We start from the raw sequence: 27,789 nt of genomic DNA on the forward strand, positions 1-27,789 counted from the left end.
CACTTATAAGTTCCCAAAGGTGAGACCTATTTGCTACGCCAATGCTTGTTTTCTCTGACTCTGTCCACTTCAATGCAGACATTACTTATTCAGGCAAGAACTGAAAAATTTGAAAAGAGAGATCTGTTTCTGTGACCACTACAGATAAAGATGAGGGTGTAGCTCTTAGGTCTCTGAGCTATACAGTTTACAGGTTAGCCTGAACGACCAACTTAACTTTAGTGTAACAGAGTCTGCAGAGAGGGAAGACAGACTATACATCAAAAAAGAACATCAAGTCTGTCAGTGGTTCTGTGTAGTTTTCCGCATTTCAGCAAGTTTTCAATAGTTCCAGAACAAGTATATGAAACTATGCTGCTCAATATATGCAATAACATGTCCTCTGGAGTAGGGAATAGGTAGTGAGAAGTGTCCTCTGGTAACTTCCTGGAGCAGTCAGGCGTATTCAGTTGAATGGGGCCTGAGAGGCCTGGCTCCTGAAGTGTCTTCAAGTCATGGGCACAACAGTTCCTGTGACTAAAGCTTTTGATAAGAAGTGGAATGCCTGGCATAAGGTCCGCACAGCGCAGTGGTTGCTGGAGTTGGTGCTGAGCAGTAGGATGTAGAGAGAGATGTAGAGTTCAAAAGCAAAGCAATAAGTGATCTGCTTGTTGCAAATGGGACCTGCCACTCATGTCTGGCTTCAGGGTTGCCATTAAACGGGAGAAGGATTGCACAGCATGGTGGTTGCCCTGGGCTCTTGTTAAGTAGCAGCCTAAAATGCAGTTGATGGACAGGGATGGGACATTTACATCTGCCAGTAGAACTTGGCATCTAGCGAGGCTGACTGCTGTGCATTCTTCTTAGCATACCCAGTGGATGAGGAGCTTGGGAGCAGTTGCAGATTTGGCCATTGCATGCCAAACCCAGCCCTTACCTTTCCAAGCATCCAAAGGTATACTGGGCCTGGTGGTGGATGCTGAGTGTAGCCCAGTGATGCTTCCTTGGTCTTTTAGAAGTTCTTAAACAGTGCTGTGCATCGTAATCCTGCACTGTTCTTAAAAGCAGGACCATCCTTTAGGTCCTTGTGCAATGCCCACAAACATTATCTATGCCTAATACCACTGCAGACCACTCCTTGAAATCAATCTAGGCATCGTACTACCTCTCACTACCAAAAATGGGTGTGTTCCAAACATCTGAGCCATTTATTATATATCCGGAGAGTGCGCCATACGCACAGATCTCTACACCATAACATTGCAGTGTTTTATCCTTGGACCAACCCCATCAGCCTGGGACGACTCCTGGTGGCCGAACACACTGGGAACAGCACCGACACTAAGCATGGGCGGATTTCACGGATCCTCGATCCGCGAATTTGCGGATTTGCGTATTTGCGGATCCGCAAAATCCGCAAATTTTGTGGCTTTTTTAATGTGGGGGTCTTCTGTGCGAGTAGTGCCTCTTGTGTGTGTATAAATGGTCAGAGACCGATCAGAGCAGCAGATGAAGAGAAAGAAGCTCCTGGTCACAGAAACAGCGCGAGGATTGCGCTCGTGAAAGTCAAGGATACAAAGGCCTCTATCCAGCATCACAGCTGATTTTCGACAGTAGATTTGGGAAGAAGGCACACCTGCCCAGCCTGGACGACGCTCACGATTGTAGCGACCATGTGTGTGTTACTATGCAATCGCCCCGAAGGGCTCAGGGGTCCCTTGAGTGAGCTGTCCATCATAGTGGGTAAATGGCGGGAAGACGGTGCACACCGCGAGTGTGTGAGCGGGGCCAAACGGGCGGGGCTTCCATGCGAGTTCACATGCCTCTTGTGTGTATAAAAGGTCAGAGACCGATCAGAGCAGAAGATCAAGAGAAAGAAGCTCCTGGTCACAGGAACAGCACGACGATTGCGCTCGTGAAAGTCAAGGATGCAAAGGCCTCTATCCAGCATCACAGCTGATTTTCGACGGTAGATTTGGGAAGAAGGCACACCTGCCCAGCCTCGACGACGCTCACGATGGTTTTTGGGCTGATGAATGAGTCACTGAATTTGAGCTTCAACTAAGTCCAGCGACCATGTGTGTGTAACTATGCAATCGCACCGATGTGCGCAGGGGTCCCTTGAGTGAGCTGCAGCTGTCCATCATCCTGTAACTATTTTAGGATAGCGCCGGCAAGCTGCCAGCGCCATCCTAAAATAGTTACTAAATTAGCTTCATCAGGAAGCACTAATAGATAAAATAAAGCAGGTGCTCGAGCAGCTTGACGGCTTGAACTTTTGCCCCCCGGATCCGCCGCTTGCGGATTCGCGGATTTTCGGTAAATTCTCGGGAGTTTGCGGATTGCGGATTTACCGAAAATACGCGAAATACGCGAGCAGAACGGATTTTGCGCTCACACTTAACCGACACCCACCGACCATACACGCAACCTGGGATTCATCCTCGACTCCTCCCTCTCCATGTCTAAACAGGTCAATGCCGTTTCCTCCTTCTGCTACTACACCCTCCGCATGCTCCGCAGGATCTACTAGTGGATCCCGACCGAAACAAGAAGAACAGTGACACAGGCTCTCGTCAGCAGCAGACTGGACTACGGCAACACACTTTACCCAGGATACCCAGCCAAACACCTATGACGACTACAACGCATCCAAAACGCCTCCGCCCAACTGATCGTCAACGTCCCCCGTCACAGACACATCACCCCCCACCTGAGAGACCTACACTGGCTCTCCGTCAACAAGAGGATCACCTACAAGCTCCTCACCCAAGCACACAAAGCACTCCACAATGCCGGACCAGCCTACCTGAACAGCAGACTCAATTTCTACACCCCCAACCGCCAGCTCCGCTCCGCCAGCCTCGCCCTCGCCGCTGTTCCCCGCATCCAACTAACAACCTCCGGTGGCAGATCCTTCTCCTACCTTGCTGCCAAGACCTGCAACATCCTCCCTACCCACCTACGGCAGACCCATTACCTAATCGCCTTCAGAAGACTACTCAAGACCTGGCTCTTAGAGCAGTATTGCCACCCCCTCCACTCAGCGCCTTGAGACCCTCACGGGTAAGTAGCACTTCTTGACACAGTGTTCTTCCCAAAACAGTATTGCATTACAATGTGACACCGCAAGACACTTCCCAGAACAGAGCGGTGAGTCATTACGGAGTAGGAGAAACCAACTTCGCCCAATGCCCTCTCCTGTCTAAATGCTGCAACGCCAAGAAACCACGAAAAAACTTGCAAAACAAGGAGGCACCTTCACCAGCTAACCATGCACGGTTTCGAAGGGAAACAAGCGAGCAAGCCTCATGCTGAAAGTTTAAAAAAAAGGCGAGACCTAAAAAGCAGTGGGTGAAAGATGAGGATACCTGAATAGTAGGGGAGACACCTGCAGGATGCAGCAGTAGGGAAGTCAGAGGGGGAGGGGGAGGTGGAGGGGTGCACCCAGGAATGGTGCGCACGTGCGCGCTTGGGAGAGCAGTCTTCACTTTTCAAGCACTGCTCTCGTGCTTGTGGCCGGCCGCTGCTCGCTCCCGCAAGGTGGATGCCGCCACAAGCACGAGTGCCGTGCTTGAAAAGTGAAGACAGATGGCTAAAGGCCCTCCTAGGCAGCGCATGTGCGCTGCCTAGGCGAGACCTGAAAAGACTCACATTTTGTGTGGAAAGCTTATAACGAAAATATGTTATGGAGCCCTCAGCGCAAACTACCCTAAATAACCCAAAAAGAGCTCAGCACATGGGGGGGGAGCAGTTAAGGGGTTAATGAGCTACCATTTTGTGCATTATCAAACTGTAGCCCTGATGATGCAGACCCCTGATTGAGGTGTTGAAATGATTGCCAACTTTCCTTGCCTTTGCATCTCATCTTCACTTGACAAGCATTGTCCGTTATGAAAACGGATTTTTAAAAAATTGATGTATGATTCATTTAGTGGGAACTTGGGTATAGCGTTTATTCGACCTGTTGACATGGTTTTAATTTATTGAATGCTTTCTTGTACGTACATTTGTAATACAATTGTACAGTGACGGCCAGTAATTTTAGGAGGGTGGATGGGACACACATGCACACATACACACTCAAAGCCATGCATTCACACATGCACATATTCATTCACACCACTCATTACCAAATATTCATAAATACACGCACAAATGCATCAAACATTATTTCTTTTTTTTAAATCACACTTACCTGCAGCTTTACCAGGGAGGTCCCAGGAGGGTGTGACTGCTGCCTTCCCTCACTGGCTGACCTAATGTCAGACAATGAGGTAAGGAAGCAATACCACCGTCATCACAGAGTGGAATGGGTTCGGTGAGACTGCTGTCCCCACCCCACTCTGTGATGAAGTGTCACTGATTGACACTCAATCCTGGGAGCTTCAGGGCTTAAAACGGATGAGTCCAAGTGTGAGGCAATGACGGATGCTTCCCCTAGTCATGAGGGGAAGGGCCTTGAGGTCCTTTGCTGAGCTGAGGAGGTCACGCTCACAGAAGCTGTGACTTCCACAGGCCTGCAAAGTTCAGCTCAGGCAGCCAAAAGCATGCACATTTAGCACATGTCTAGCTTCGGGCTACCTGACCTGAAAATGAACAGTGTTCATCAGGCGGACCTTTGTTCAGCCTGATAGACACTGTTCTTAGGAGCAAAAGGTGAGCGGGCGTAGCCCCTCAACGCCAATGGACCGGCCGCTGAGGCAATTGAGGTTGAATACATCTTTTACATTATGCTTCAGTCTAAGTCAACAGGCACCTCGGATTCACTGTGAAATTACAATTCTTGACTTTTTGGGGATTTTCGATTAGTACATGGGGCACAGGTCAGGGGCAGTAGCGGTTGGTGGGGGGAGTGCTGCCGGGCGGGGAAGTGGGGTGGGGAAGGGCACGGTGGAGGGTAGTAAACTATGGAATACGGCCAATTACAGGTAGATAAACATATAAATGAATAAAACAAATGTTGTTGCGCGAACTGCATCGCCAAACGCGATGCAGTGCACGCAACAAAATTAGTTTTATTTGTATGATTACTTACCTGTATTTTGCCGTATTCTGTAGTTTACTACCCCCCCCCCCCCCACCCTGCCCCTCCCCCGCCCCACGTCACCGCCTGGCAGCACTCCCACCACCGACTGCTACTGGTCAGGGGAGATCCTTTCTCCATAGTCTGTGCTTTTCAAAGTTTGCGCTGTGAGACAGCCAACTTTAAAATGTAATCCACTGTCAGTTGCCCATTTACAGAATCAAACATGTTAACTAAAAGGCTGGATTGCTCTAATGGTGGAAATTAAAATCAAAACGCTAGCTTTTAATTTGCAGTTTTACTTCAGTGTTAAAAGAAAATGATTCACTTTCTAACTAATGAAGTGATATCGTTTATCACATGTTGAAGGTTAGCTCTCAAAATCGAAGACTGAATGAGTAAAAAGGTAAAGGTGTAAAAAGACGTGAAAATAAAATAAATGGAAAGAGATTTATATAACTGCTAAACCCGCCATGAGTTAAACTTTTAATAGCTTATCTTTTATTTTAGTGTCTGTCTCCGGCAAAGTGATTAGCTGTCAAGATGCAATTAGAAAAAGAAATCTGTTTGTTGTGTCGTAATTAGATAAAAAAATATCACATAGCACTCACAGCGCACTATGCGTTTTAGAGCCAAGGCAAACTCAATATTGCTAGCAACTCATATTCATATCAGCCTTCCCCTAACAGTTGACACGATTCAGTGGAGGAAGGCAGAACAGTGTTTCCAGTTCCCCGAAAATTTAATTTATTAGATTTGGGAAAATCAGCTACACTCAATTTACAAATCCAAACCTTGCCAAAATGACCTATATTGAATGGATTTATGCTGAAATAAACAAAAATACTTTACAGGCATTCGAATGTCATATATTGATTCTACGTCACCACTCCACATGCCCCTTCTTTGGGTTGTAATTATAGGCTCTGAATGCCAAGTCTTGGAAAAATATTCAATTTTCCACCTTCTCCTTCCATGGCTTTCTGTACACCGGCAGCGAGGTTTCCAGCTCTAAAGTTCACAGCCATCCATTACCGATGCCTTTCAATGAGATATCTGGCGCACCACGCACCGGTTTCATTCATCTGAGCTGGCTCTCACATAGTACTGGCCAAAGGCATTTCCCATGTGAAAATAAAATAACATGGAAAGGCTAAATGCTGCAACCACAAACTTCAATATATGTGTCCCAGAGCTGCTTAACTAAAATCATTGAAATCACAAAAAGAGGCATCAGGTAAGGGCTGCTAGGGCTCTTCAGTCCGCCCAGCAACATGATTGCTTTTCAACCTGCTACAGTAGTGATAGGCCCGAGGTGCAGGCAAGGCCTGTCTGTCTAGCTGTCTCTCTCTCTCTCTCTCTCTCTCTCTCTCGCTTTCTCTCTCTCTCTCTCTCCCCCTCTCTCTCTCTCTCTCTCTCTCTATTTATATATATATATTCACTGAAAAAAACATAGGTTTCAGCCACGTTATAGTTAGGAATTAGAATTTAAAAAACCTTGCAAATTCATTGAAAAAAAACATAGGTTTCACACATGTTATAGTTAGCTGGACATGTCACTCATACAAAACCAATGATATTCCCCGTTATAGTTTGTTCAGCTAACTATAACTTTTTTTTTTAACTTTGTTTATTGAGTTTTCTCGTTATGCAGGTCATACAAGAAACAGGCACATTACTAAGTATACAGTGCATGCAATTATCACAGTTAGCACAGTCCTCATCCAGTATGGCAAGGTAAATACAAGCAGATACAAGTGCATATCAGAAGCATGCCAATCCAGTTCTAGTCCAGCACTGCCGTTTCAATTTGCCGTCCAATCTTTTACATCTTCAACCTAGTTTTATCTGTGCAGGTGCATATGTAGGCATTTGACAGAAGTGTGTCAGCTTATCCTACTACGTAACGAGACCTCATAATCATAAATGATTACAGTGGATATATGTCAGTCGTTCTTGCCGACAGGGTGTCATTGGGCAATTCTAGCCCATTCCTGTCGATCTCATTACAGCAGTCCCAGCACATGTCATCAGCCTCTAAAGTGCGCACAACTTCGGTCTCGTGGGAGTCCTATGTTCAGGTATTGTGTCTCTCCTGGGTGTCTGAGCCGCCATGCGTCAACAAGTAACATTTCAAGGGGGCCCAAATGTCAGTTGGTCTGGAGGTCACAGGTAATAGTTCGGCGTATGTCGCTAGCTGCTCCTGGCAGTAAATAAGATCATTTAACCAGTCCTTAAATTTAGGTGCTCTCCCTCTGCCCCATCTACATGCTACCCTTCTTTTAGCTATAAGCAGCGCGAGTGCAACATATCTACGGTTCGTAGCCTGCAATGGCTCGACATATCCCAGAAGTGCTAGGACCGGGGGAGGGCACCACTTCTTCCATGATCATGTCGGACAGGGCCCTAAATACTTGTGTCCAGTATGCTTGTATGCCCCCGCAATTACAAGGTAGGTGTAGAAAATTAGCTCCCAGGGCAAGGCATCTATCGCAAGTGTCTGTATCTCGTAATTGATGTCTATGCATACGCGCTGGCGTGAAATATAGCCTGTGTAAATACTTGTAATGAATAATTCTGAGTCTACTGCTTGTTGAAATTCGTTCTGTCAGTAGTGTACAGAAGTCCCTCTGCCTATCCGTTAGTTCCACTCCCAATTCCTAGTTCCATTTAGCTCAAGCAATCGGGGCTGGCTGGTCCCTGAATCCGTGCACAGTCTTATAAATTGTCAATACTAACTTCTTAGCCTGCGCCCCCTGTAGAATCCTCTGTATAGGTACGAATATAGGAGGTTCGTTGGGAAAGTCAGGAGTGATAGCTCTGAGTCCTTGTCATAGCCGAATGTACCAAATGTATCAAGGGGTGACCGTGGCACACCCAAAAACATGTGTTCCAGTGTCCGAAACTGACCTTCATGGTAGAGGTCCCCCCAAGTTGTAATCCGAGTGCGTTCCCCACTTCAGCTAACTATAACTTGTGCGCCCGCAATGCACTGAGGATGACGTCACATTTTACATGGCTCATGACATGGTCAGTGACATCACTCATGACATCACTGATGACATCTCAAATGACATCACTGATGACATCATCCAGTCAATGTGTGTCTTTCTGAAAAATAAATAGTTTTTATATATGTATATCTAAAGGTCGATGGAAGAATGAATGGGTAAATAAGTGTCTAAATGGATGTATTTTTCATAAAATTGATTATATAACTGACTTATTAAGTGTATCTTAGTGAATAGATGTATTAGCGAGTAATGTTTAAATATTTAAATATCTGTATCAGTGTCTCAATTTGTGTATAAGTGGCTGCATGGGTTGGTGAGTAGCTACATGAGTGTGTATATGGGTTATTAGTTGTATTTTTGAGTATCAGTATGAGTGTCTCACTGTTTGTATGTGTTTTGAAGACAGCATGTGTGCAGGACTGTATGAGTGGATGAGTGTGTGTATTGGTGTGTTCGTGAGTGAATGACTGTCTCAATAGTGTCTGTATGAGTAAGTTTGTTTTAAACTAGTATATGTGAGTATTGATATATATAAGTGAGTATATGTGAGAGTGCAAGATTGAAAGAGTTCCTGTATAAATAAGTAAGTGTTTCTATAACTGATTGTTTAAGAGAGTAAGTTTGTGTACGTTTCTGTAGAAGTATGTGTAGTGATGTGTGTATAGCTGTATATGCAAGTAAATGGATGTTTGATATTTTATTTGCATGTGTGAGTATGTGTGTGAGTAACTCTATGGATGAGTATCAGTGTGTAACAGGATGTATAGGTGTGTGAGTACATATGATGAGTGAGTACATGTATGAACGATTATGTCGAACTGTTGGTGAATGAGTGGATGTGTATGTAGATGTTGGAATTACCTAATAGGTTGTTGTAACTGGTATTGGTATCTCAATTTTTTTGAAAATTTTAGTTTCTATTTTTGAATGTGTGTATTAAAGGTTATATTAGGGTGAGAGGAGGTGTGCCACACTTTCACAAGGATAATGTCATCAGTGATGTCATCAGTGATGTCATTTGAGATGTCATCAGTGATGTCATGAGTGATGTCACTGACCATGTCATGAGTGATGTAATATGTGACGACATCAGCAGTGCATTGCGGGTGCGCGAGTTATAGTTGGCTGAACTAACTATAACGAGGGAATTTCAATGGTTTTGTATGAGTGAAATGTCCTGCTAACTGTAACATGTGTGAAACCTATGGTTTTTTCAGTGAAATGCAATGTTTTTTAAATGCTAATTCCTAACTATAACGTGGCTGAAACCTATGGTTTTTTCAGTGAATTTCAAAGGTTTTTTAAATGCTAATTCCTAACTATAGATTTTGTAAATGATAATTTTAAAATTTATTAATTTATTAATTGTTATATTTTTTATACTAATTTACTACATTGTTTTAAAGTATTTATTTTTTGATATTTCATTTTTTAAATTATATTACATATTTTTAATATAAATTGAAAAAAAATATTTTTAAAAATATTTAAATTGTAATATTTTTTTATGTAATATTTTTTTAGTTTATATATATTTTATATAGCAGGCAATAATATCCTATGGAAGGGAATTCAAGTTACTGGTAAGTACAGTTAAATTTACTTTTCAGGAATAGTAGTGAGCTGAAAGATGCAGCACTGTGGTATCTCCTGATAACAGGTGAGTAAATTGGAATTCGTAGTTCAGCTGATTTTTGAGGAACTTTTTAAATTACGAAACTCCACACTTAGAAAAATTTCCAAATGAAACAAGTTAATGTTAGCCTATGGAAGGAAATTCAAGTTACTATAAGTATGGTTAGAATTACCTTTCAGGATCAGTAGTGCTCTCAAAGATGCAGCACTGACATTTCTTGTGATAACAGGTGAGTATATCGGAATTCGTAGTTCGGCTGATTTTTCAGGAATATTTTGCTCAATAGTGAAGAAAGGGGCGGGGCCTGAGGTCACATGTGTGCAAACACGCCCTGTGGTGCATTTTAGATTGGTGAATTAATTCCTCTTCAATCCTGAAGTCCCCTGTGAGCCAACTAGCCCACCAGATACCACCAGTATGCGCCAGGCAGCTGTGTTGCAGAGAGGTGTTCAGAGGGCACACCCTCTTTTTACAACAATCTGCAACACAGCTCCGTGGCGCTTACTGGAGATACCTGGTAGACTAGTTGCCCCCTAGGGGACCTCTGGATTGAAGAGGAATTAATTCCCCAACTTAAAACGCGCCACAGGGTATGCTTGCACTCACGTCACCTCAAGCCCCGCCCCCTACCTTCACCACTGTGCAAACGCGCACTGTAGCGTGTTCTAAGTTGAGGGATTAAGTCCCCTTGCATACTGGGGGCCCCTGGGGGCCAACTAGCCCACCAGGAACCTCCAGTATGCGCCAGGGGACTACGTTGCAGAGAGGTGTAAAGAGGGGCGTGGCCTCATTACACTTCTTTGCAATGCAGCCCCCTGGCGCGTTTGCAGAGGAGAAACTAATTCCCCTTGCATACTGGAGGTCCCTGGGGGCCAACTAGCCCACCAGGAACCTCCAGTATTAGCCAGGGGGCTACCTTGCAGAGAGATGTAATGAGGCCACGCCCCTTTTTGCATCTCTCTGCAACTCAGCCCCCTGGCGCGTTTGCAGAGGGGGAAGTAATTCCTCTTGAATGCTGGGGGTCCCTGGGGGGACAAGTTTTCAGGTGCACAGAAGAATACATACATTCTAAATAGGAGTTTGAAGCAGTCCATATACTTTGCTACATGAATATTTAGGTACTGACTGGATGATAATTGTTCTGCAAGCAGTGTCAAGCTGAATGTGTAACTGCTTCTCTTTTACAACAGTGTATAGATAAACACATACTACTGTATGGCTCACTACAATACTAAAATAGCAGTAGCAGAATGTTTGGAGGAAGTGTAAAGATACAGACTGGGCAATTGAACGTTTAAAAGCTAAGTTTGCAGGTACATAGAAAAGGGCATTTATTATTTATTAATCTTTCCAACGCCCCAAGCACCAGCACACCTTTCCGAGGGTAGGTTTACGATTTACAAATGCTAGCATTTTTTTTAATTAAGAAGCATAATAATAACAAATATTCATACTTTTTTTTCTTCTAATGATAACGATTTTTTTTATTGTCTTCTATTTACATGTTTTCAATCATGAAAATGCAAAGAACACATTTTACCGAGTAACACTTTTTAAACTCTCCAACGTATGTAGATAATCATACCTTATACATGTTACGATCGAAATCGAAACCTTTAAAGCTTCACAGTTTGTAACTTTTCCGAACACGTGCATAAGAAAAACAGTTAAAACGTGAGCACGTTTAAACTGAAAAATGTGCCATTTAAATAGGTGGACCCACAGCTTCCTTCCGTAGACTACTAAAGAACCAAAAACTATATAAACCACACCTACTGTGCAATTAGTTTAGTTTTCGATAGTTATTTCTTAGTCGCCAATCTATGTTGCAGGTTCCATTTTCTAGCATCGGATTCTCTTTTTGCGTCAACAAACATATTCCGGAGTTGTAAGTTGTTTCAATATGGCATAGGCATAGTACTTAGTTATAATTTGTGGCTATTTGTCAATATTTAAACATTTATATGTAGAAAAATATGGTTTTGCATGTTTTTTGCTTTTTCTCTGTAACGTCAGCAGCTTGTTTTTAGAAACAGATAGATTATAACAAACATTACTCCTTTTCTGGCTCCATTCACCTTATATATAGGGACTTTTATATTATAATATTGACACTGTACTTCGCTTGAGAGGTGTTGGTGACCCGTCGACGCAAACCCTAAACATTTACAATCAACGTCACCATCGTTCACTTGCTATTGTGTTTTCCCCTAGAGATCACATACTGTTAATATGTATATTATAACATTAACAGTCTTGGTGATCTTAGTGGAATTCACGATCCATCGTCACAAGGAGTAACGATAAGTAAGCAACGTTACCGGCTTTTGTTTTTCAGTCTATTTTCCCCTTGTGATCATGTGCTGTGAAAATATATACATAATATTATTCTCACCGTCATGATCTCAGAGGAGTTTATGACCCGTCACCACAAAGATCAAACTTTTTCACCTCCCGGAGAAAAGAAGTTCAGTAAATAATCACCGCTCGAAAGTATTTCATTATAGATGTTCTGGTAAATACATACCTTTATTTTCCTTTTCTTTTTACTGTAACAATGGTATTAATCGTTATATAATAATAGATTTTCCTATTGCTACAGAAGAGGAATGGGAGATTTTTCAGCACCACCTATAATATAACTTTCAAATATTAAAAAGTACTTGGTCAGATATTTTTTTCAAGAAACATATTTTAAGAAACAACAGAACAAAAAAATATAGCTATCATGCATACTTTGGCATATTTAATAAACCCTACTTTTCTGAATGTTATTTTCGAATTTCTATTCTTATTTGCGGTTCCTACTCACCTTCTCCCTAAAGAATTTATAGGACCTGTACTTTATATTATAAGAGTACCATCCTATATATTCTTTAGTGAGTATGTGATTTTTAATAGCGGAACAGTCTGCAACGTCTAAGCACTACGACATCACACTCCTGAATTGTACAGAATACAAATTTCAAAAATAATAATGCATGCATTTCTACGTAATATGAAATCATTTGTATTTAACTGTTTTTTACTTGTTCTCTTGATCTGAGATAATGTAGTGCGGGAGTGTTTGTTGTAGCACTTCTATTTTACTATATCTAAAAGTAACTGTTGCCCTCATACATCATCAAGAATGTGGGGCAGCACTTTTACAAACTGTAGCACAAAAAAGAAGTATATAGCCACGCTTAACTGATATTTTATGAAATTCCATTTTTAATTGTCACACCTTTCATATATACAGCAACTGTTTCTGAAGAAAGTTTATTTGTATTTGCTTAATAAAAACTGTTTCAAACCTAGACTGATTTTTTTGCTGCGCAGCCACACCTCCCTATCAGGAAAGTAAACACCCCATTATAAGTAAATATACACCTAAGAAGTATGTCACCTACAAACTTGATAAAAAAAAACAGCGCAAGACACTGTCATTTTTCTGCCGTGATTTATACAGCACACGGCAATTATATAAATGGCCCTTCAAACATATAAAATATTTCCCTCATAATCCCTCTCCACCACCTTATGGGCACTGTACAGAGTTAATAGTGTTCCTAACCTGCCCTCTACTACTTTCTTTCTCCATACTCCTTTGGAAATGCATCACAATATCACTGACAACAGTGAACCATTCCCACCCAATAAGGAGCAAACTTGTCCTCGGAACACTTTAGCCAATAAAATGTCCATGTTGTTCCACAGACAAGCAAGGAATGACTGCCAAACCTTCTACTTTTAATACTTTACAGCCAATGAACATTAAGCTTCGTAAAGTCCCGCTTGGAGCACGTTACCCTAATATTCCCAGAACAGGAAGGAATCGCTTACAAAACTTTTCCACTGACTTCTTCTACGACTAACGGTTCATATGAAAAAAATAAATATGAATCTCCAGCACAGTAACTATTTCAATTAGCAACATATTATGGTGAACTTCTAACCTCTGTACTCACGCAAGTTATCCATGAACTGTTACTATGGTAACAGGCATAAAGGTACTGGCTGTACAAAAAACGTTATTTTACCCTGGATCCTCTACAAGACAGAAAGGAAAGCAAAATACCATATTTACAACCCCCTTGCACAGTTTTTTTTAATAAAAAGATGTCTGGGGGGAGGTGGTCCCTGGAACTCCGGGGGTCCATGAGCTCCACCGCATACATATAGTTAAAGACCCGGGGGTAGCTATCCCCACGCAGGGGAAAACCACTGGGCCCCCATTATGAAAAAAAATTGCCCCGGAATTTGGCCTTTGGCCTCCCCAGAGGCTAATTAACAATAGAGTGGGCTTCATTTTTTTTCTTTTTCACACAAAATGCGTACCCCGCAATTTAAAAAAAAAAAAGAAAATAAAATGTTCCGCATGACGTCATGTACGGCGCCCCGTACGCGTACGGTGCGAAATATTCTAATTGTTTATATACATATATTTATGTATTTAATGATGTACATATTAAGGCAAGACATTATCTGGGATAATCATGAAAATAGTTTTTTAAAACTTTAAATAAGCGTATATTACTTTTAAAAACAATTACGGAAATCACGGCCGTACGTCGTAAGAGCAAAGATGGTTTGAAGAGTTTGACATTTTATAAAATAATATAGTACTGCACCATAAAGGAGAAAAGTCAGCACAATTATTGACGTTCTCCCAACATTTAAAAGCCCATGGGGTAATTGTTAAATTAACCGAGACTGTATACGTTAGTACAGTCTACTGTGCTTACGCTACCAGGAAAACACAACAACAGTACAAGCCCCAGATTTCCATTGTAGTGATTTCTTAGTTGCATGTCTAGTTGTCAGATCGACACACACACTACCTCATGGCTGATATACACCCATACCACACCCATTCAGCGCATTCGTCACTACACACGTTACCCTATGTATAAAAAGACGGAGCGCACATGTTGTATGCCATTTTAGAGTTGTTCCCAAAGTACCGAACAAGGAGCCCACTACTACATGCGTGGCCTCTTTGGTCACTGAGTTAGTGGTGCCCGAAGCACTGAGCGGGTGAAGAACCTGCGATGATGATGATGGGAACACAAGTATGTCATTAGCCTTAGAGATACCAAGACTCGGCACCATATATGAGACTTCTTTGCTGGAGATCGGGACTATATCATGCAGAAGGTGTCTCATCCACGAAAAGGTGAGCAGTGAGGCTTGAGTATGCATCGGAGTGAGTCAGGGTTGTAGCAGACTAGATACAAAAACGCGACTTAGTATTTTAGAAGAACACACTCCTATATAGTGTATTAATTTACATGTATACATTTTTTTCCCAATAGCAGAAACGTTTTTAGAATCGTTGAAATGTCCGGAATATTACCAATACAAACAGTAGGTAGAAATGTGAGAAGGAACGTGTATAAATGGGCAATGTTATCTAACTCCAAAATAAAATAGTAACAATTACCAACCATAACATCTTTCTGTTAACATCTTTTAGATGTAGAGCTGCAGGATGGATTATGTAACAAGGACGACGGCAATGGCACAAGGTGAGCAAAGAAGCTTTTTTTATGAAAGAACGAAAGGTTATCTGTGAAAGGAGAGAATGTGTAGTATGCAGCAGGCGCGGAAAACACACATTAGGCTAACGGGGCTTCAGCTATGATGAGATAGCTTCCTGGGCCCACACACACTCGCACCTGAGCACTTCACAGGTCTTTTAAAGACATTTTGCTTGTTAATGAGGCTTTGATGTTCCCCCCGCTTACAGCCCCTACAGCTCCACTCTTCTTTTTGCTTGAAGTTAAGCCCCCCCCCGAAGAAAAATTCTAGCCCCCCCCTGATATTTTTGACTGTGGTTGCGCCTCTGGCTTCAGGCACCCCCGCCTGTCGTGTTTGTCCCTCCCACATTTTAATGTCCTTTTTTCCCTCTTTCTCTTTCTTACATCGTTTCTCTTTTTATTTTAAAGTTTTGGACGCTGCTATCTCCAGTCTGCTGTATACAACCTTATCTGAGTTGAAGTGGTGAACTCTCTTGCTTACAGTGAAGGCTTCTTCGACACGTAGAGCAACCTCTTTCAATCAAGCCAATGACACTAGGTGAGCAAAGAATTTTGGGGCATATTACCAAGCAATAGCGATAATTATCGCTATTGCTTGGTTAGAGACAAAAATTTACCGCAGAGCTGCGGCGATTTTCACCGCAAATAAACCTTGGTATTACCAAGGTTTATCGCAAATGCGATAAAAATCGCCGCAATGCATGAATATCGCTGAAAAGTCAGCGATATTCATGCATTTCCGAGCTAATGCTCTTAGCCATGTTATCTACCTCCCATTGGATAACATGGCTAAGAACTGCTCAGGGCAGGTGTTAGCTGTTGGAGATATTCGCGCTTAGCGCGAATATCTCCAAAAGTTGGTAATAGGAGATAGCGATGTTAGCGACTGTTTTCAGTCGCTAACATCTTGGCACGCCCACTTTGCATGTCATTAGTGATAAATATCACTGACATGCAAAGTGGGGCCCAAGATGGTCACTATCTCCTACTAGCTGTCGCTAACTGGTGTTAGCGACAGCTAGGGAATAAGGAGATAATATTATCTCCGCTTTCTTGGCTTATAAAGCCAAAAAAGCGGAGATAAACTCCCTTGATAATATGCCCCTCTGTTTCCGAAGCAAAAACAAATTATTTGTGAAAGGAGAGAGTGGGTAGTGTGCAGCAGCTTGACTGTGTAGAAATGTATAATTACCTCTGAATAGTGACAAAAGATAGGTTACAACAGTCTGAGAAACAGATCTAAAATCTTATCGCGCCACTTTTGTGTCACTTTTAACATGGGAAAAGTGACGCAAGGAGCTTGTAAATCTGCGTCTGACTTTTAAAAAAAGAATCTTAACTCCAGACTCTGCGAGACAGTTTTAATGTTGTTTTCTCCCTCTCCCTCTCTCTCACTCTCTGTGACATCAATTCTCTTTCTCTTTTAAAGTTATACACACTGCTGTCTACTTTGATGTGTAGAAGCAGAGTTGAATTGAAGTTGTGAACTCTGGTGGCCGCAGTGTTTATAAAAGGTAAGCACAGCGGCCGAGATATACAATGCCTCCATTGCAATGCAATCCCGTTGTACCTCTTTTGTGTCAGTAACGCAGTAGGCACTTCCATATAGACACCACTTGAACGCGGGGCTATAATAGAAGTGAAATTTACTAGGCACACTGCACACGTAAAATCGTAGTGTTACCTTCAATTGTAATGCTTCACCTTATTTAGTCACATCTACAGCTCTTTTTTTCTTTTTTCTTTTGCAGATTACCTACACAACGTCTTTTGGAGTACACATCACAATTTGTTTATAATACTGTTTTATTAAAGTTATTTTTCTAGTTCATTATTATATTATCTTTAAGTTACGTTTACAGTTGTTGTTTTAATTAAAGTTAATAAAAAAAACGATATACTTGTTTTTTTTTGGGGGGGACGGTCCACAACAAAAATAATATTTATAATTTGAAGCACTATAGTAAGATGTTTGACAGTAGGGTTGAAAAGTACTGGCTGTACAATAATGTATATTTTCTTTGGATGGACTACAACATAGAAAGGAAATCAAAGTAAAACAAAACAATGTGTACCACATTTACAAACCTCTTGCGACATTAGCGCGTGCAAACCTACCCCCCTACAAAATAACTGTGTGGGCCTCAATGACACCCCTCAAACCCCCCGGAGATTTCTATATTGTGTTAGGGATGCTGCGTGGCCCACTGCCTGATGCCCTGGAGTCCGCCACCCCCTGACCCGGGTCCTGCAGTGTCCTGGGGAGAAACAGCCGTTACAACGCGGTCATAACCACGCGTGACTGTCACCACAAATTCATTAGCACGCATATGGCTTTACCACGCATGCCTTTAGCACGCATGCTTTTACAACTACAATACATTAACCACGCATGATAAAGGCATAAGCACGGTAATGGTTTTGTGGTGACGATCCCCTCCCCACTCACCACCCCGCTCCCGCCTACCAGCTGCTCCTCCCTCCCACTGGACTCAAAAGGTGGTGTCCGGGAGATGGGGAGCTGTGACCTGACCTGACCTGGTCAGAGCCGGTCGCTCCTCCCGCCACGTGGCCCACCCCGAGGGTCCCGGTATCTGCTGCCACTGCCAGTTGGTCCTCTGAGCCCCTGATAAGTATTGTGCCGTAATTGTTGTTTAGAAACATCCTCTGTGCCCCTGATATTATTGTGCCATATCTGTTTTGCCTGTCCTCTGTGCTCCTGATATTATCGTGTCGTATCTGTTTTGCCTGTCCTCTGTGCCCCTGATATTATTGTGCCGTATCTGTTTTGCCTGTCCTCTGCGCCCCTGATTTTATTGTGCCATATCTGTCCTCTGCTGTGCCCCTGCTCGCTCCTGTGCCTCCACCGCCAACCCACCCCACTTCCTGCTGCTGCTCCCCTGCAGCCCTACCCCCGCTCCCTTCAGCATCACCGCTCCCCTCCCCACTCGCCACTTATGGCAGAGTCCACACGTGCGCGAAGCGGGTGCGCCAATGGTGCGTCGAAGGCACGCCAAAGGCATGCCTGTCTACGCCCGTCCGCGCCTGGATTGCGCCCAGTGCCAGACCCGCTGGCCCTCGCAGATGTCATCCCACCCACCGGATGTACGACCAGTAGGTAATATGTACATATATATATATATATATATATATATATATATATATATATATATATATATATATATATATATACACACACATATAGTTATATCTATATATCTATCTGTATATATAGATATATATAGCTGTTTATGCCTCACGCTTCTCGTCGGCCTCTGCTCTTCCTCCCTCCCGGAAGCAGGAAGCACCAAGGCTCACCTAAGCCAATCACGGCTCGGCTGTCACCATAACAGCAGTGTCATGATTGGTCTGGGTGACCTGGTGCAACGCTCAGATAGGGACTGCAAGCCCGTGCATGGCCTCCACCTGGACTGTGTATGATAGCCCAGTAGAGAAGATGCTAAGTGCACATAACTGTTTGGCTGGCTCAAGCCGGTAGCCAAACCATCATGCACACTTGAAGGGAATAAACCACTCCACCTGCTGCACTGTGACAGAAGCCCATCCCTGCCCAACCTCACTCTTTAGAGAAAAATAAAATGAAAAGAACATCCTGTTATTATCATTTTATTTTTCGTTTTTTCCACTGCTCAGAAGCACTCATACAATCCATTGACATTCAGCAGTTATGGTTACCTGAGATATATAATTTTCACCACAGCAATGCACTGTTTATGTTTGCATCACTGATGAGATCCTCCAGTGATTGTATGTGTTTTCTAAATGTTTACGAGTGTTAAAGATATATACTAAGCTACTGTATAGGTTAAATTACACATTTTTCAGTCCTACTAATGAATGGTAGTATTTGTAACATTATATTATGTGAGTGGCTGTGTGACTGTGTGTATCTGTGTGTGAGTGGGTGCATGAATGACTGTATGGGTGAATACATTGGTGTGTGAGTAGCTGCATGGGTGCGCGAGTGACTGTGTGACTGGCTTTATTGGTGAGTGAGTGGGTGTGTGAATGGCTCTATGGGTGAGTGAATGTGTGAGTGGCTGTATGGCTGGGTGAGTAACTGTGGCTAGTAAGTAGCTTTATGGGTGAATGAGTGGCTGAGTGGGTGTTTGGTTAACTGAGAGGATGTGTGAGTGAATGGGTGTGTGAAAGAGAGTCAGTGTATTTGAGTGGCCATATTGGTGAATGAGCGGGTGTGTGAGTTGTTGTATGGATGAGTGAATGGGTATGTAAGTTGTTGTGTTGGTGTGTGAGTGAGTGTATGAAAGTTTGTATGGGTGAATGACTGTTGAGATACTGTATTGGTGAGGGAGTGGTTGTGTGAATGGCTGCATGGGTGAAGAAGTGGGTGAGTGAGTTGCTCTATGGGTGGATAAGTGCCTCTGTGAGTGACTGCATGGGAGAGTGAGTTGTGTGAGTAGCTGCATGGGTAGGTGAGTGGTTCTGTGATTGGCTGTTTTGCACAGTATCTGTGTGAGTGGGTCTAAAGGCGAGTGGGTGTGTGAGTGCTTGTATCGATGTGTGAATGGGTTTTAAGTGGATTTTAGGATGAGTGAACAGTTGTGTGATTGGTTGTATGGGTGGGTGAGTAGATATGTTAGTAACTGTACTGGTGAGTCAGTGGATGTGTGAGTGGTTGTATGGGTGAGTAAATTGTAATGATTTTAAGTAACCAAACAATAAACTCTGAACAAAAAAAATGGGTGAGTAAGTGTATGTCTGAGTGGTTTTGTGTGTGTGAGTGGGACTGTGGATGATGTCATTAGTGATGTCATTTGATGATGTTATCGATGATGTCATTGGCCATGTCATGAGTGATGTAATATATGAGGTCATAAGCAGGTCATTGTGGGGGTATAAATTATAGTTAGCTTAGAAAACTATTACTGCTCAATTTCGATGGTTTTGTGTGGGTGAAATCTGAGCCTAACTATATTGTCCCTGTGACCTCTAGTTTTTTTGTGAATTTCTAAGGTTTTTCTAATGTTTTTTTCTTACTAAAACATCCCTATAACCTTTAGTTTCTTTTTTTAGTGAACTTCAATTTTTTAAATTTTATTTCCTAACTGCAACCTGTAACCTTTGATAGTGGATGGTTGAGGGACTATATAGGTCAGTGAGTGGATGTGTGAGTGTGTGAATGGGTCTGTGAATGGATATGTGGGCGATATGTATGTTTGTGAGTGGAAGTATGAGTCTGAGATTGGGCATGTGAGTGGGTGTATGGGTCTGTGAGTGGGTATACAAGAGATCTTGTGGGTGTGTGAGTGGCTCTGTGAGTGGATGTGTGAGTAGCTGAATGGGCATGTGAGTGGATGTGTGAATGTCTTTGTGGGTATGTCAGTAGCTGTGTAATTGACTTGGCCAGAATGGAACCTCACCTGCTGCTTTATTTTAAAATGTTGATGGATAAATACAGATAGAATGAGTAAACAATGAAAATTGATATATTCAGAGCAAGATGTATAAATATTTTTTTAAAAGGGGCACCTGATATTTTCTACCTTTTTGTAATTCAGTCTCCTGATATCCTAATTATACAGCCTTACAATGCCTAAAAAGGGTGCTTGAAATATTTATCTTTTTGCACCACAACATGCTTCCTGAGTTTATTAATGCAGTTGCTTAAAATTGAAAGGATTTACAGATTTTTTTCAATAACTTTTTTGATATTCGCATATTCTTTTTGCACTGTTCCCTCATGTATTTTCTGATCCCGCAGGAAGTTCTCGAAACCAGCATGATTTTAAAAAACAATTACATTGATATATGTAGGCATTCTAAAATTTCTTTTTGAGGTAAGTGATTAACTAATATTATGTTTACATTTATATATAAGTGACATAATGTCACACGCATGTTTTACTATATATTTCAGTATTCTAAGGGATGTCGTGACACCATCGCCGTTTCACAACGAAACCCATGTGACACATGAATAAAGAGATTTAATTGGCTAAAACAGTGCCTCCACAGAGGATGTGCCCTCCTATTTATCTTCACTACAACTGCTGTGCCCTGATGTTTTGGGTGTCAATTTTTCATTTTAAAAATGGAAGCCACAACATCTAATCAGGCCCTAGAACCAGAGGACCACGGTTCATTTTCTGAGGAGGAAGAGCTCCTAAAAAGAAAAGAAAACATCACCTGGAACTTTTTTTACTATCCCTTCTGGGGGGAGGAAAAGATGTGGTATGCCAGGTGCAGTGTCATCTGTGCTCAAAAATACAATCCAGAGGCATGACTAAAAAATACAGCTTTGGGACGACCTCTGTGCTAAAGCACCTGCAAAGAAATCACTCCAAGCACCTATTGAAAGTGGAAAAAGAACAAGAGGCAGCATCAGCACCTTCTACAGGGCAGCTAGCTGTTGGTGACACCATTGATGTGACTAGTACTGAAGTCTTTGCAGCAGTTATTCCAGAGTTAGTGGATATGGGGACATATTGCTGAGCGCAAGGCATGGACAGGTGCGTAAGTCAATCAGAATCCTAAGAGAGAGGCCCAAAAAAGTCTGGTGGGTGATGCAAAGAACTTTAAAGTGGATTCTCTCTTTTATTGGCAGCTAGTGTAGGCCGCGAAGGAGGTAAGAGACTTGACAGTGCTAAGGGAGCACAAACAGAGCGCGGCTGCAGAATTCTGGGCATGCTGGAGCCTTTTGAACACTGACTTATATGAGCCAAGGAACAATGCATTACAATAGTCCAATCTAGCTAGGACAGTGGATTGGACAATCAGCTCCCGGGTGTGTGGATCAAAAGGTCCCAGAATGAGCTTTAGGCCACCTAACAATCCAAAGCAGGTGCCTCCAACAGATTTAGCGTGGGCGTTAAAAGAGAGGGTGTTATCTACCTAAAGTCCCAGGTTCTTGATGACAAATTTAGACTGAGGTGGTGTACTAAGTGTAGGGGCCATCACTGGGGACCTCTAAGGTGGGCATCCCTACCCACGAGGAGGACTTCGGATGTGGTGGAATTCAGTTGCAAGTAGGTGTCAGCCATCCAGTCAGAGATGGCAGTCAGATCTTACTGGCATTTCGCTAAATCATGACTAGGATCATTAGCGAAAGAAAGCACCAGCTGTGTGTTGTCAGCATATGACACCAAGGAGATGTTACAGGCTTTTGCTACCAGGGCCAAAAGTCGGATGTAGACATCTCTCACTACATCTGGAGTTTTCTGATTTGGGACTTGGCTTTTTTTCATTGAATAAAGGGCAACCTTAACATCTAATCAGGGCCCTGACCCAGAGTAACACAATGCATCTACTGAGGAGGAAGAGTTACCAAAAAAGAATAGAAAACATTATTTCAATTCAATATTCTTTATTTCGGCACATTATGGCCATAAAAGATGCATAAAAACAAAAATACATGTCACAATAGAGGAATGAATAATTTACATAATGTTGGATGGGGTTTGCAAAAATACCATAAAATCCATAATTTAATTAAGAAGGCATATATAAAACATTTACTTAAAAACAATTTGTACATATCCAGTAATTTAAATTCCCAGGAACAATTAATTAATATACAGCCAATAGATGATCAGAACAACCTTATCGCGTACAAAATCAATGCGCACAGACCGAGCCATTTATAAGTCCAAACCCAATTTTTTGTGAGTATAGCATGCTGACAATAAAAATCTGCTAACACACAAGACAACCACTTGTCTAGAGTCTGTTTTAATAATCCTACATGCTTCGACATAGGAGCGTATACCCATGGCATTGCACAGTGGCTTAATCCATCTTTTTCTTGCTGATAGGTATGCAGCACAAAAGAACAGGATATGATTATCATCCTCTTTAGGGCTGGACTGACAGCACAAACACTTCTCACTTTTTGGAGGCCCCACCGTCGTGGACCAACTTGCTAACATTACATTCGTTTTGAGTATTGCATATCTGAATTTCAGGTATAGGCTTTTTGCCAGAGGTGGTCGTACCTCATCTAAAAAGTCCTCAAAACATGGGAAATCCTTAAATGCCAGAAAGCTACTTATAATGGAACCACCTGTGTGACTATTTGGGAGATTACATGCTATATAAGCCCAAAATTTTGTTTTCACAAGTTTTTTACAGCTGTGTGTCAGACATAAAGCATCCTCCCAAAAGTGAGACAACCCAATTCTACAGAGCCAAATTTGGACGTGTTTCAGCCAAGGGTTCGAATTGTATAGGTCCAGACTCTTTACTTCTAGGAGGCCATCTCTATAATCTCCAAGTTCGGGTGTACACCAGAGTCTCACCCAGTAGGAAAGTGGTCGTAGGATTGCTAAGTGGTCTGTGCGTTTCGTGCTTAGATCTAATAGTAACTGTAAAAGTGGGGTACGCTTAGGTAGTCTTAAAATACTTCTATAGAAGTTATTTTCACTTTTTATAAAAAGATTTCCAGCTTTTGGGCCCCAAATTTCTGCGCCATATAGGGCTGCAGACTGGGCCTTGAATTTAAACACTTCTAGTGCTGGTGATATTGATTTGCTAAGACTCGCCCTGTGTTTCTTTAAGATTGGTAAGGAGTTCTGGGTGAAGATAGTTTTACTTTTTTCAATTTGGGGTTTCCATGTATACTTTGAGTCTAAGTAAACACACAGATAAGTAAAATTAGGCACAAGATCCAGTTTTGGTTGTTTAAAAAAAAGTTCCCCTTAAATGATTTGTGAGGATTTAGAGCCATACATTTAGTTTTTTTCGTGTTTATCTCTAGGCTTTCTTGTTACAATAAAGTTGGAATGTGTTTAAAAGGGTTTGTAGACCATTAGGCGTCTGAGAGATCAGGATAGTATCGTCTGCGAATAAGAGTGCGGGGACCCTTACTCCATTCAACTTAGGTGAAGCATTGTTACATTCTTCTAAGTGAGCTGGGATGTCATTGACAAACAATGAAAAAAGCGTGGGAGCCAGCACGCACCCTTGGCGGACTCCCCGCTTTATTGGGACAGGTTTTGACAGTTCCCCATTTTGTCCTTAACGCACTCTAGCATAATTATTATCATGGAGTCTTATGATCTGTTGAAGCAAACAGACAGGTAACCCCAACATAAACAAACAGTCCCATAAACGATCACGTAAGACTAAATCAAAAGCTGCCCTAAGGTCAACAAATGCTACATAAATGTGCCCCTTACACAAAAAAACATACTTCCAACAAAGACAACAAAATCTGAACACTTGGTCAATCGTACTAATATTGCTCCTGAAGCCAGCTTGGAACTTTGTGAGGATAGCATTCTCATCTATCCAAGAATTCATACGTGTTAAAATATGCCTAGCAAATAACTTTTGTAAAATATCAATTAAACTGATAGGGCGATAGTTAGTCGGATCATTTCTATTGCCCTTTTTAAAAATTAAAACAATCTCTTCACTCCTCCAGCTAGTAGGTAAATCTGCACCATTAACTAGAATGTTAAAAAGCCGATTAATGTAAGGTGCCCAGACTTTAATGTCATGTTTATACAAATCGCCTGGTATTTTATCTAGACCTGGTGCTTTATCATTTTTGACTGAGTTAATAGCTAACTCGGTTTCCTCTAGAGTGATCTTTGACCCCTCCGGCTATACCTGAGGCGGATGCTGTGTGTGGGCTAGTGGGTACCTATTCTGTTGACTACTTTCCGCTTTGGTATTTGAGTGTGCCTTGCGCTGATTGCTAGCGTTTTTAGAATTTTAATTCGCACTGTTTTACTTACACACTGTGCACCTCTTCCTTTCGTTACCTGAGGCGGAAAGCCGGGTAACATCTTGCTATCTGCTTCCCTAGCAAGGTCTTGCCCTCTGCCCCTCTGCATTGTGTGGTTGCGCTGCGCAGGAGACTCTCTCACTGTCCCCCATCCTCACGGCCGATTTGGGGCCGCTAGGGATTCTGGGACCTGTAGGACTTGCACTCTGGTAGCGGCCATCTTGGGGGGAGCCAGGCACGCTGGTCGGCTGACTAGTGTGCGGTCTCTCGCCTGAGACGGCATAAAACTGAGCTAAAAGGCTGCCCTGGTTAGATCTTTGACCCCTCCCGCTATACCTGAGGCGGATGCTGGGTGTGGGCGAGTGGGTGCCTATTCTACTGACTACTTGCCGCTTTGGTATTTGAGTGTGCCTTGCACTGATTGCTGGCGATTTTAGAATTTTAATTTGCACTGTTTTACTTTCACACTGTGCACCTCTTATTTCCTTTTGTTACCTGAGGCGGAAAGCCGGGTAACATCTTGCTCTCTGCTTCCCTAGCGAGGTCTAGCTCTCTGCCCCTCTGCCTTGGGCAGTTCTGCTGCGCAGGAGACTCTCTCGCTGCCCCCCATCCTCACGGCCGATTTGGGGCCACTATGGATTCTGGGACCTGTAGGACTCGCACTCTGGTAGCGGCCATCTTGGAGGGAGCCAGGCATGCTGGTCGGCTGACTAGTGGGCGGTTTCTCGCCTGAGACGGCATAAATTTAGAGGTCCTCTGCTCCGCACAGCGGACACGCATTGAGGACGCACCTCTTTCGCGCCAAAGGAGCGCCTAAGGAAAGCCCGTCTGCGCCTGTCAGCATCCCGGTGGCAGGCGGGTGCGGGCAGCGCCGGAACATCTCTCCATAGCAATCAGGCATCATGCTGAAATATACTGCAGCCGAGCTTACCATTCTCAAGGGTAAGGCTGGCAATTGTTGTACTGTTTTTCCTTGCAGGCCCAATGGTAAGAGGCGATGTCCCGCCTGTGGCTGGCTCCCAGGCAACGCCCCGGTTAGTGCCCCCATTATCCCTCCTCAGAAGAGCTTGTGTTTACTCCTGAATACCAGGTCCCTTAGTAAGCATGCCTTAGACCTCCATGATTTACTGGTGGAGGCTAAGGCTATCTGTCTCTTCTTACTGAGACATGGTTGGGTGAGGGCTCGGGCCCGGACATAGCCGCGGCTATCCCCGCCGACTATGTTATTTTTAAGAAGGATAGGGCTTGTGGAAGGGGTGGGAATGTCGCGTTGGTGGTGGACAAGCGCTTTCCATGTTCTATCATATAAACCGACGACATTCTTGGGTGTGAGGCCCTGGGGTTTTCCTTATCTATATCTCCTCACCAATCTTGTGCAGGGCTATTGATCTATAGACCCCCTGGACCCATCGGCTCTTTTCACGAAGAACTCTACGCTGCGGTCTCGGCCCTCTGCTTAAAAACTGAGCATTGTATATTATTGGTGGACTTTAACATTCATATGGATATGAGGAATGATGTGGATGCTATTAAAATCTTTGACACCACTTCCCCATTGGGTCTCTCCCCCTATCTCTCTGTCCCTACGCACAACAAAGGTCATACGCTTGACCAAGTTTTTTCCACAACCCCTGTAGGCATTTACCCCCCAGTTCCGGTCCTGTGGTCGAACCATTTCCTAGTGAATTTCCATATATTTCACTCAGATAAATATTCGTCTAGTATGTTGGGCCGTCCTCTTCAGACTTCACAAGCTTATCATCGAGTCTCCCCTGACATGTTAGCACAAGCTTTTTTATTCCATCCGTGCCTGTTGTCAGGCAATCTCGAGGAGGATCTTGATCTCCTGAAAACTTGGTTTGTGGAAATACTAGACGAATTAGCCCCTGCGATGACCTCTCATAAACTCGCATGCTAGGCTTCTGCCCCTTGGTTCACTGCAGCCTTGTCTGAGAAACGGCGGCAGTGTAAGAAAGCTGAAAGGGCCTGGCGTCGCCATTATGATATCACAGCCAAGATGGTGTATAGGGTAGCTATTAAATCATATCACAGCGACATCACGTCGGAGAAGAAAGCCTACTTTTCTAGAAGAATTGAGGCAGCTACGAACACCAGCAAAGAAATCTTTTCGATTGTAAAAGAATTTACCTCCCCTTTGATGAGCACGTCTACTCGCTCTCACTCCGAATCTTAAGTCACCCTTCTTGCTGATTTCTTCGCCAATAAAATTAAGTCTATCCAGAACTCCTTCCTGCTTCCGGGTGCAGTGGTCGCCTCCGGCATCAGTGTTCTTCCTTCTCCGCCCCTGATTGATGGGGGCCCCACTCTTTCTGATTTCCCTTTACTTTCCTCATTGGATCTCTTCACAAAATTAAAAACAGGCTCCCCTCTGGACCCCTGTCCGGCCAAATTTTTTGCCAAAATGGCACATGTAATTAACCCCCTAATTAATCCTGTGCTTAACACCTTAGCTGCTTTGGAACGTCCAGCTCCAGTGCTGAACGTTCCATTGCGCAGGTGCAGTTGGAACGTCCAACGGCTGACGGCAGCACTCCCGAGGTAGTGGTGCCGTCGGCCACTGGACGGGCGCAGTGCTTAAGGGGTTAATACATCACTCAGCACGGGCGTCATCCCCCCTGCCTGGAAGCGGGCCCTTATCATACCGCTTCTGAAAAAGCCTAATGTTGACCCTCTGATACATGCCAATTACAGGCCCATCTCTCTCCTTCCAACTTTTGCCAAGGTCGTGGAGAAGCATGTTCACTCTTCCCTCTCCAACTTCCTAGAGACCAACAACATCTTGCACTGTACTCAGTCTGGATTGCGGGCTATCATGAGCACGGAGACTGAGTTGCTGGATGTAACGGAGGCAATCAAGGAGGTCCTGGACTTGGGGGGTAAGG

This window comes from Lissotriton vulgaris, chromosome 3_2 (assembly GCF_964263255.1).
Source record: "Lissotriton vulgaris chromosome 3_2, aLisVul1.2, whole genome shotgun sequence".
NCBI classification, from domain to species: Eukaryota; Metazoa; Chordata; class Amphibia; order Caudata; family Salamandridae; genus Lissotriton; species Lissotriton vulgaris.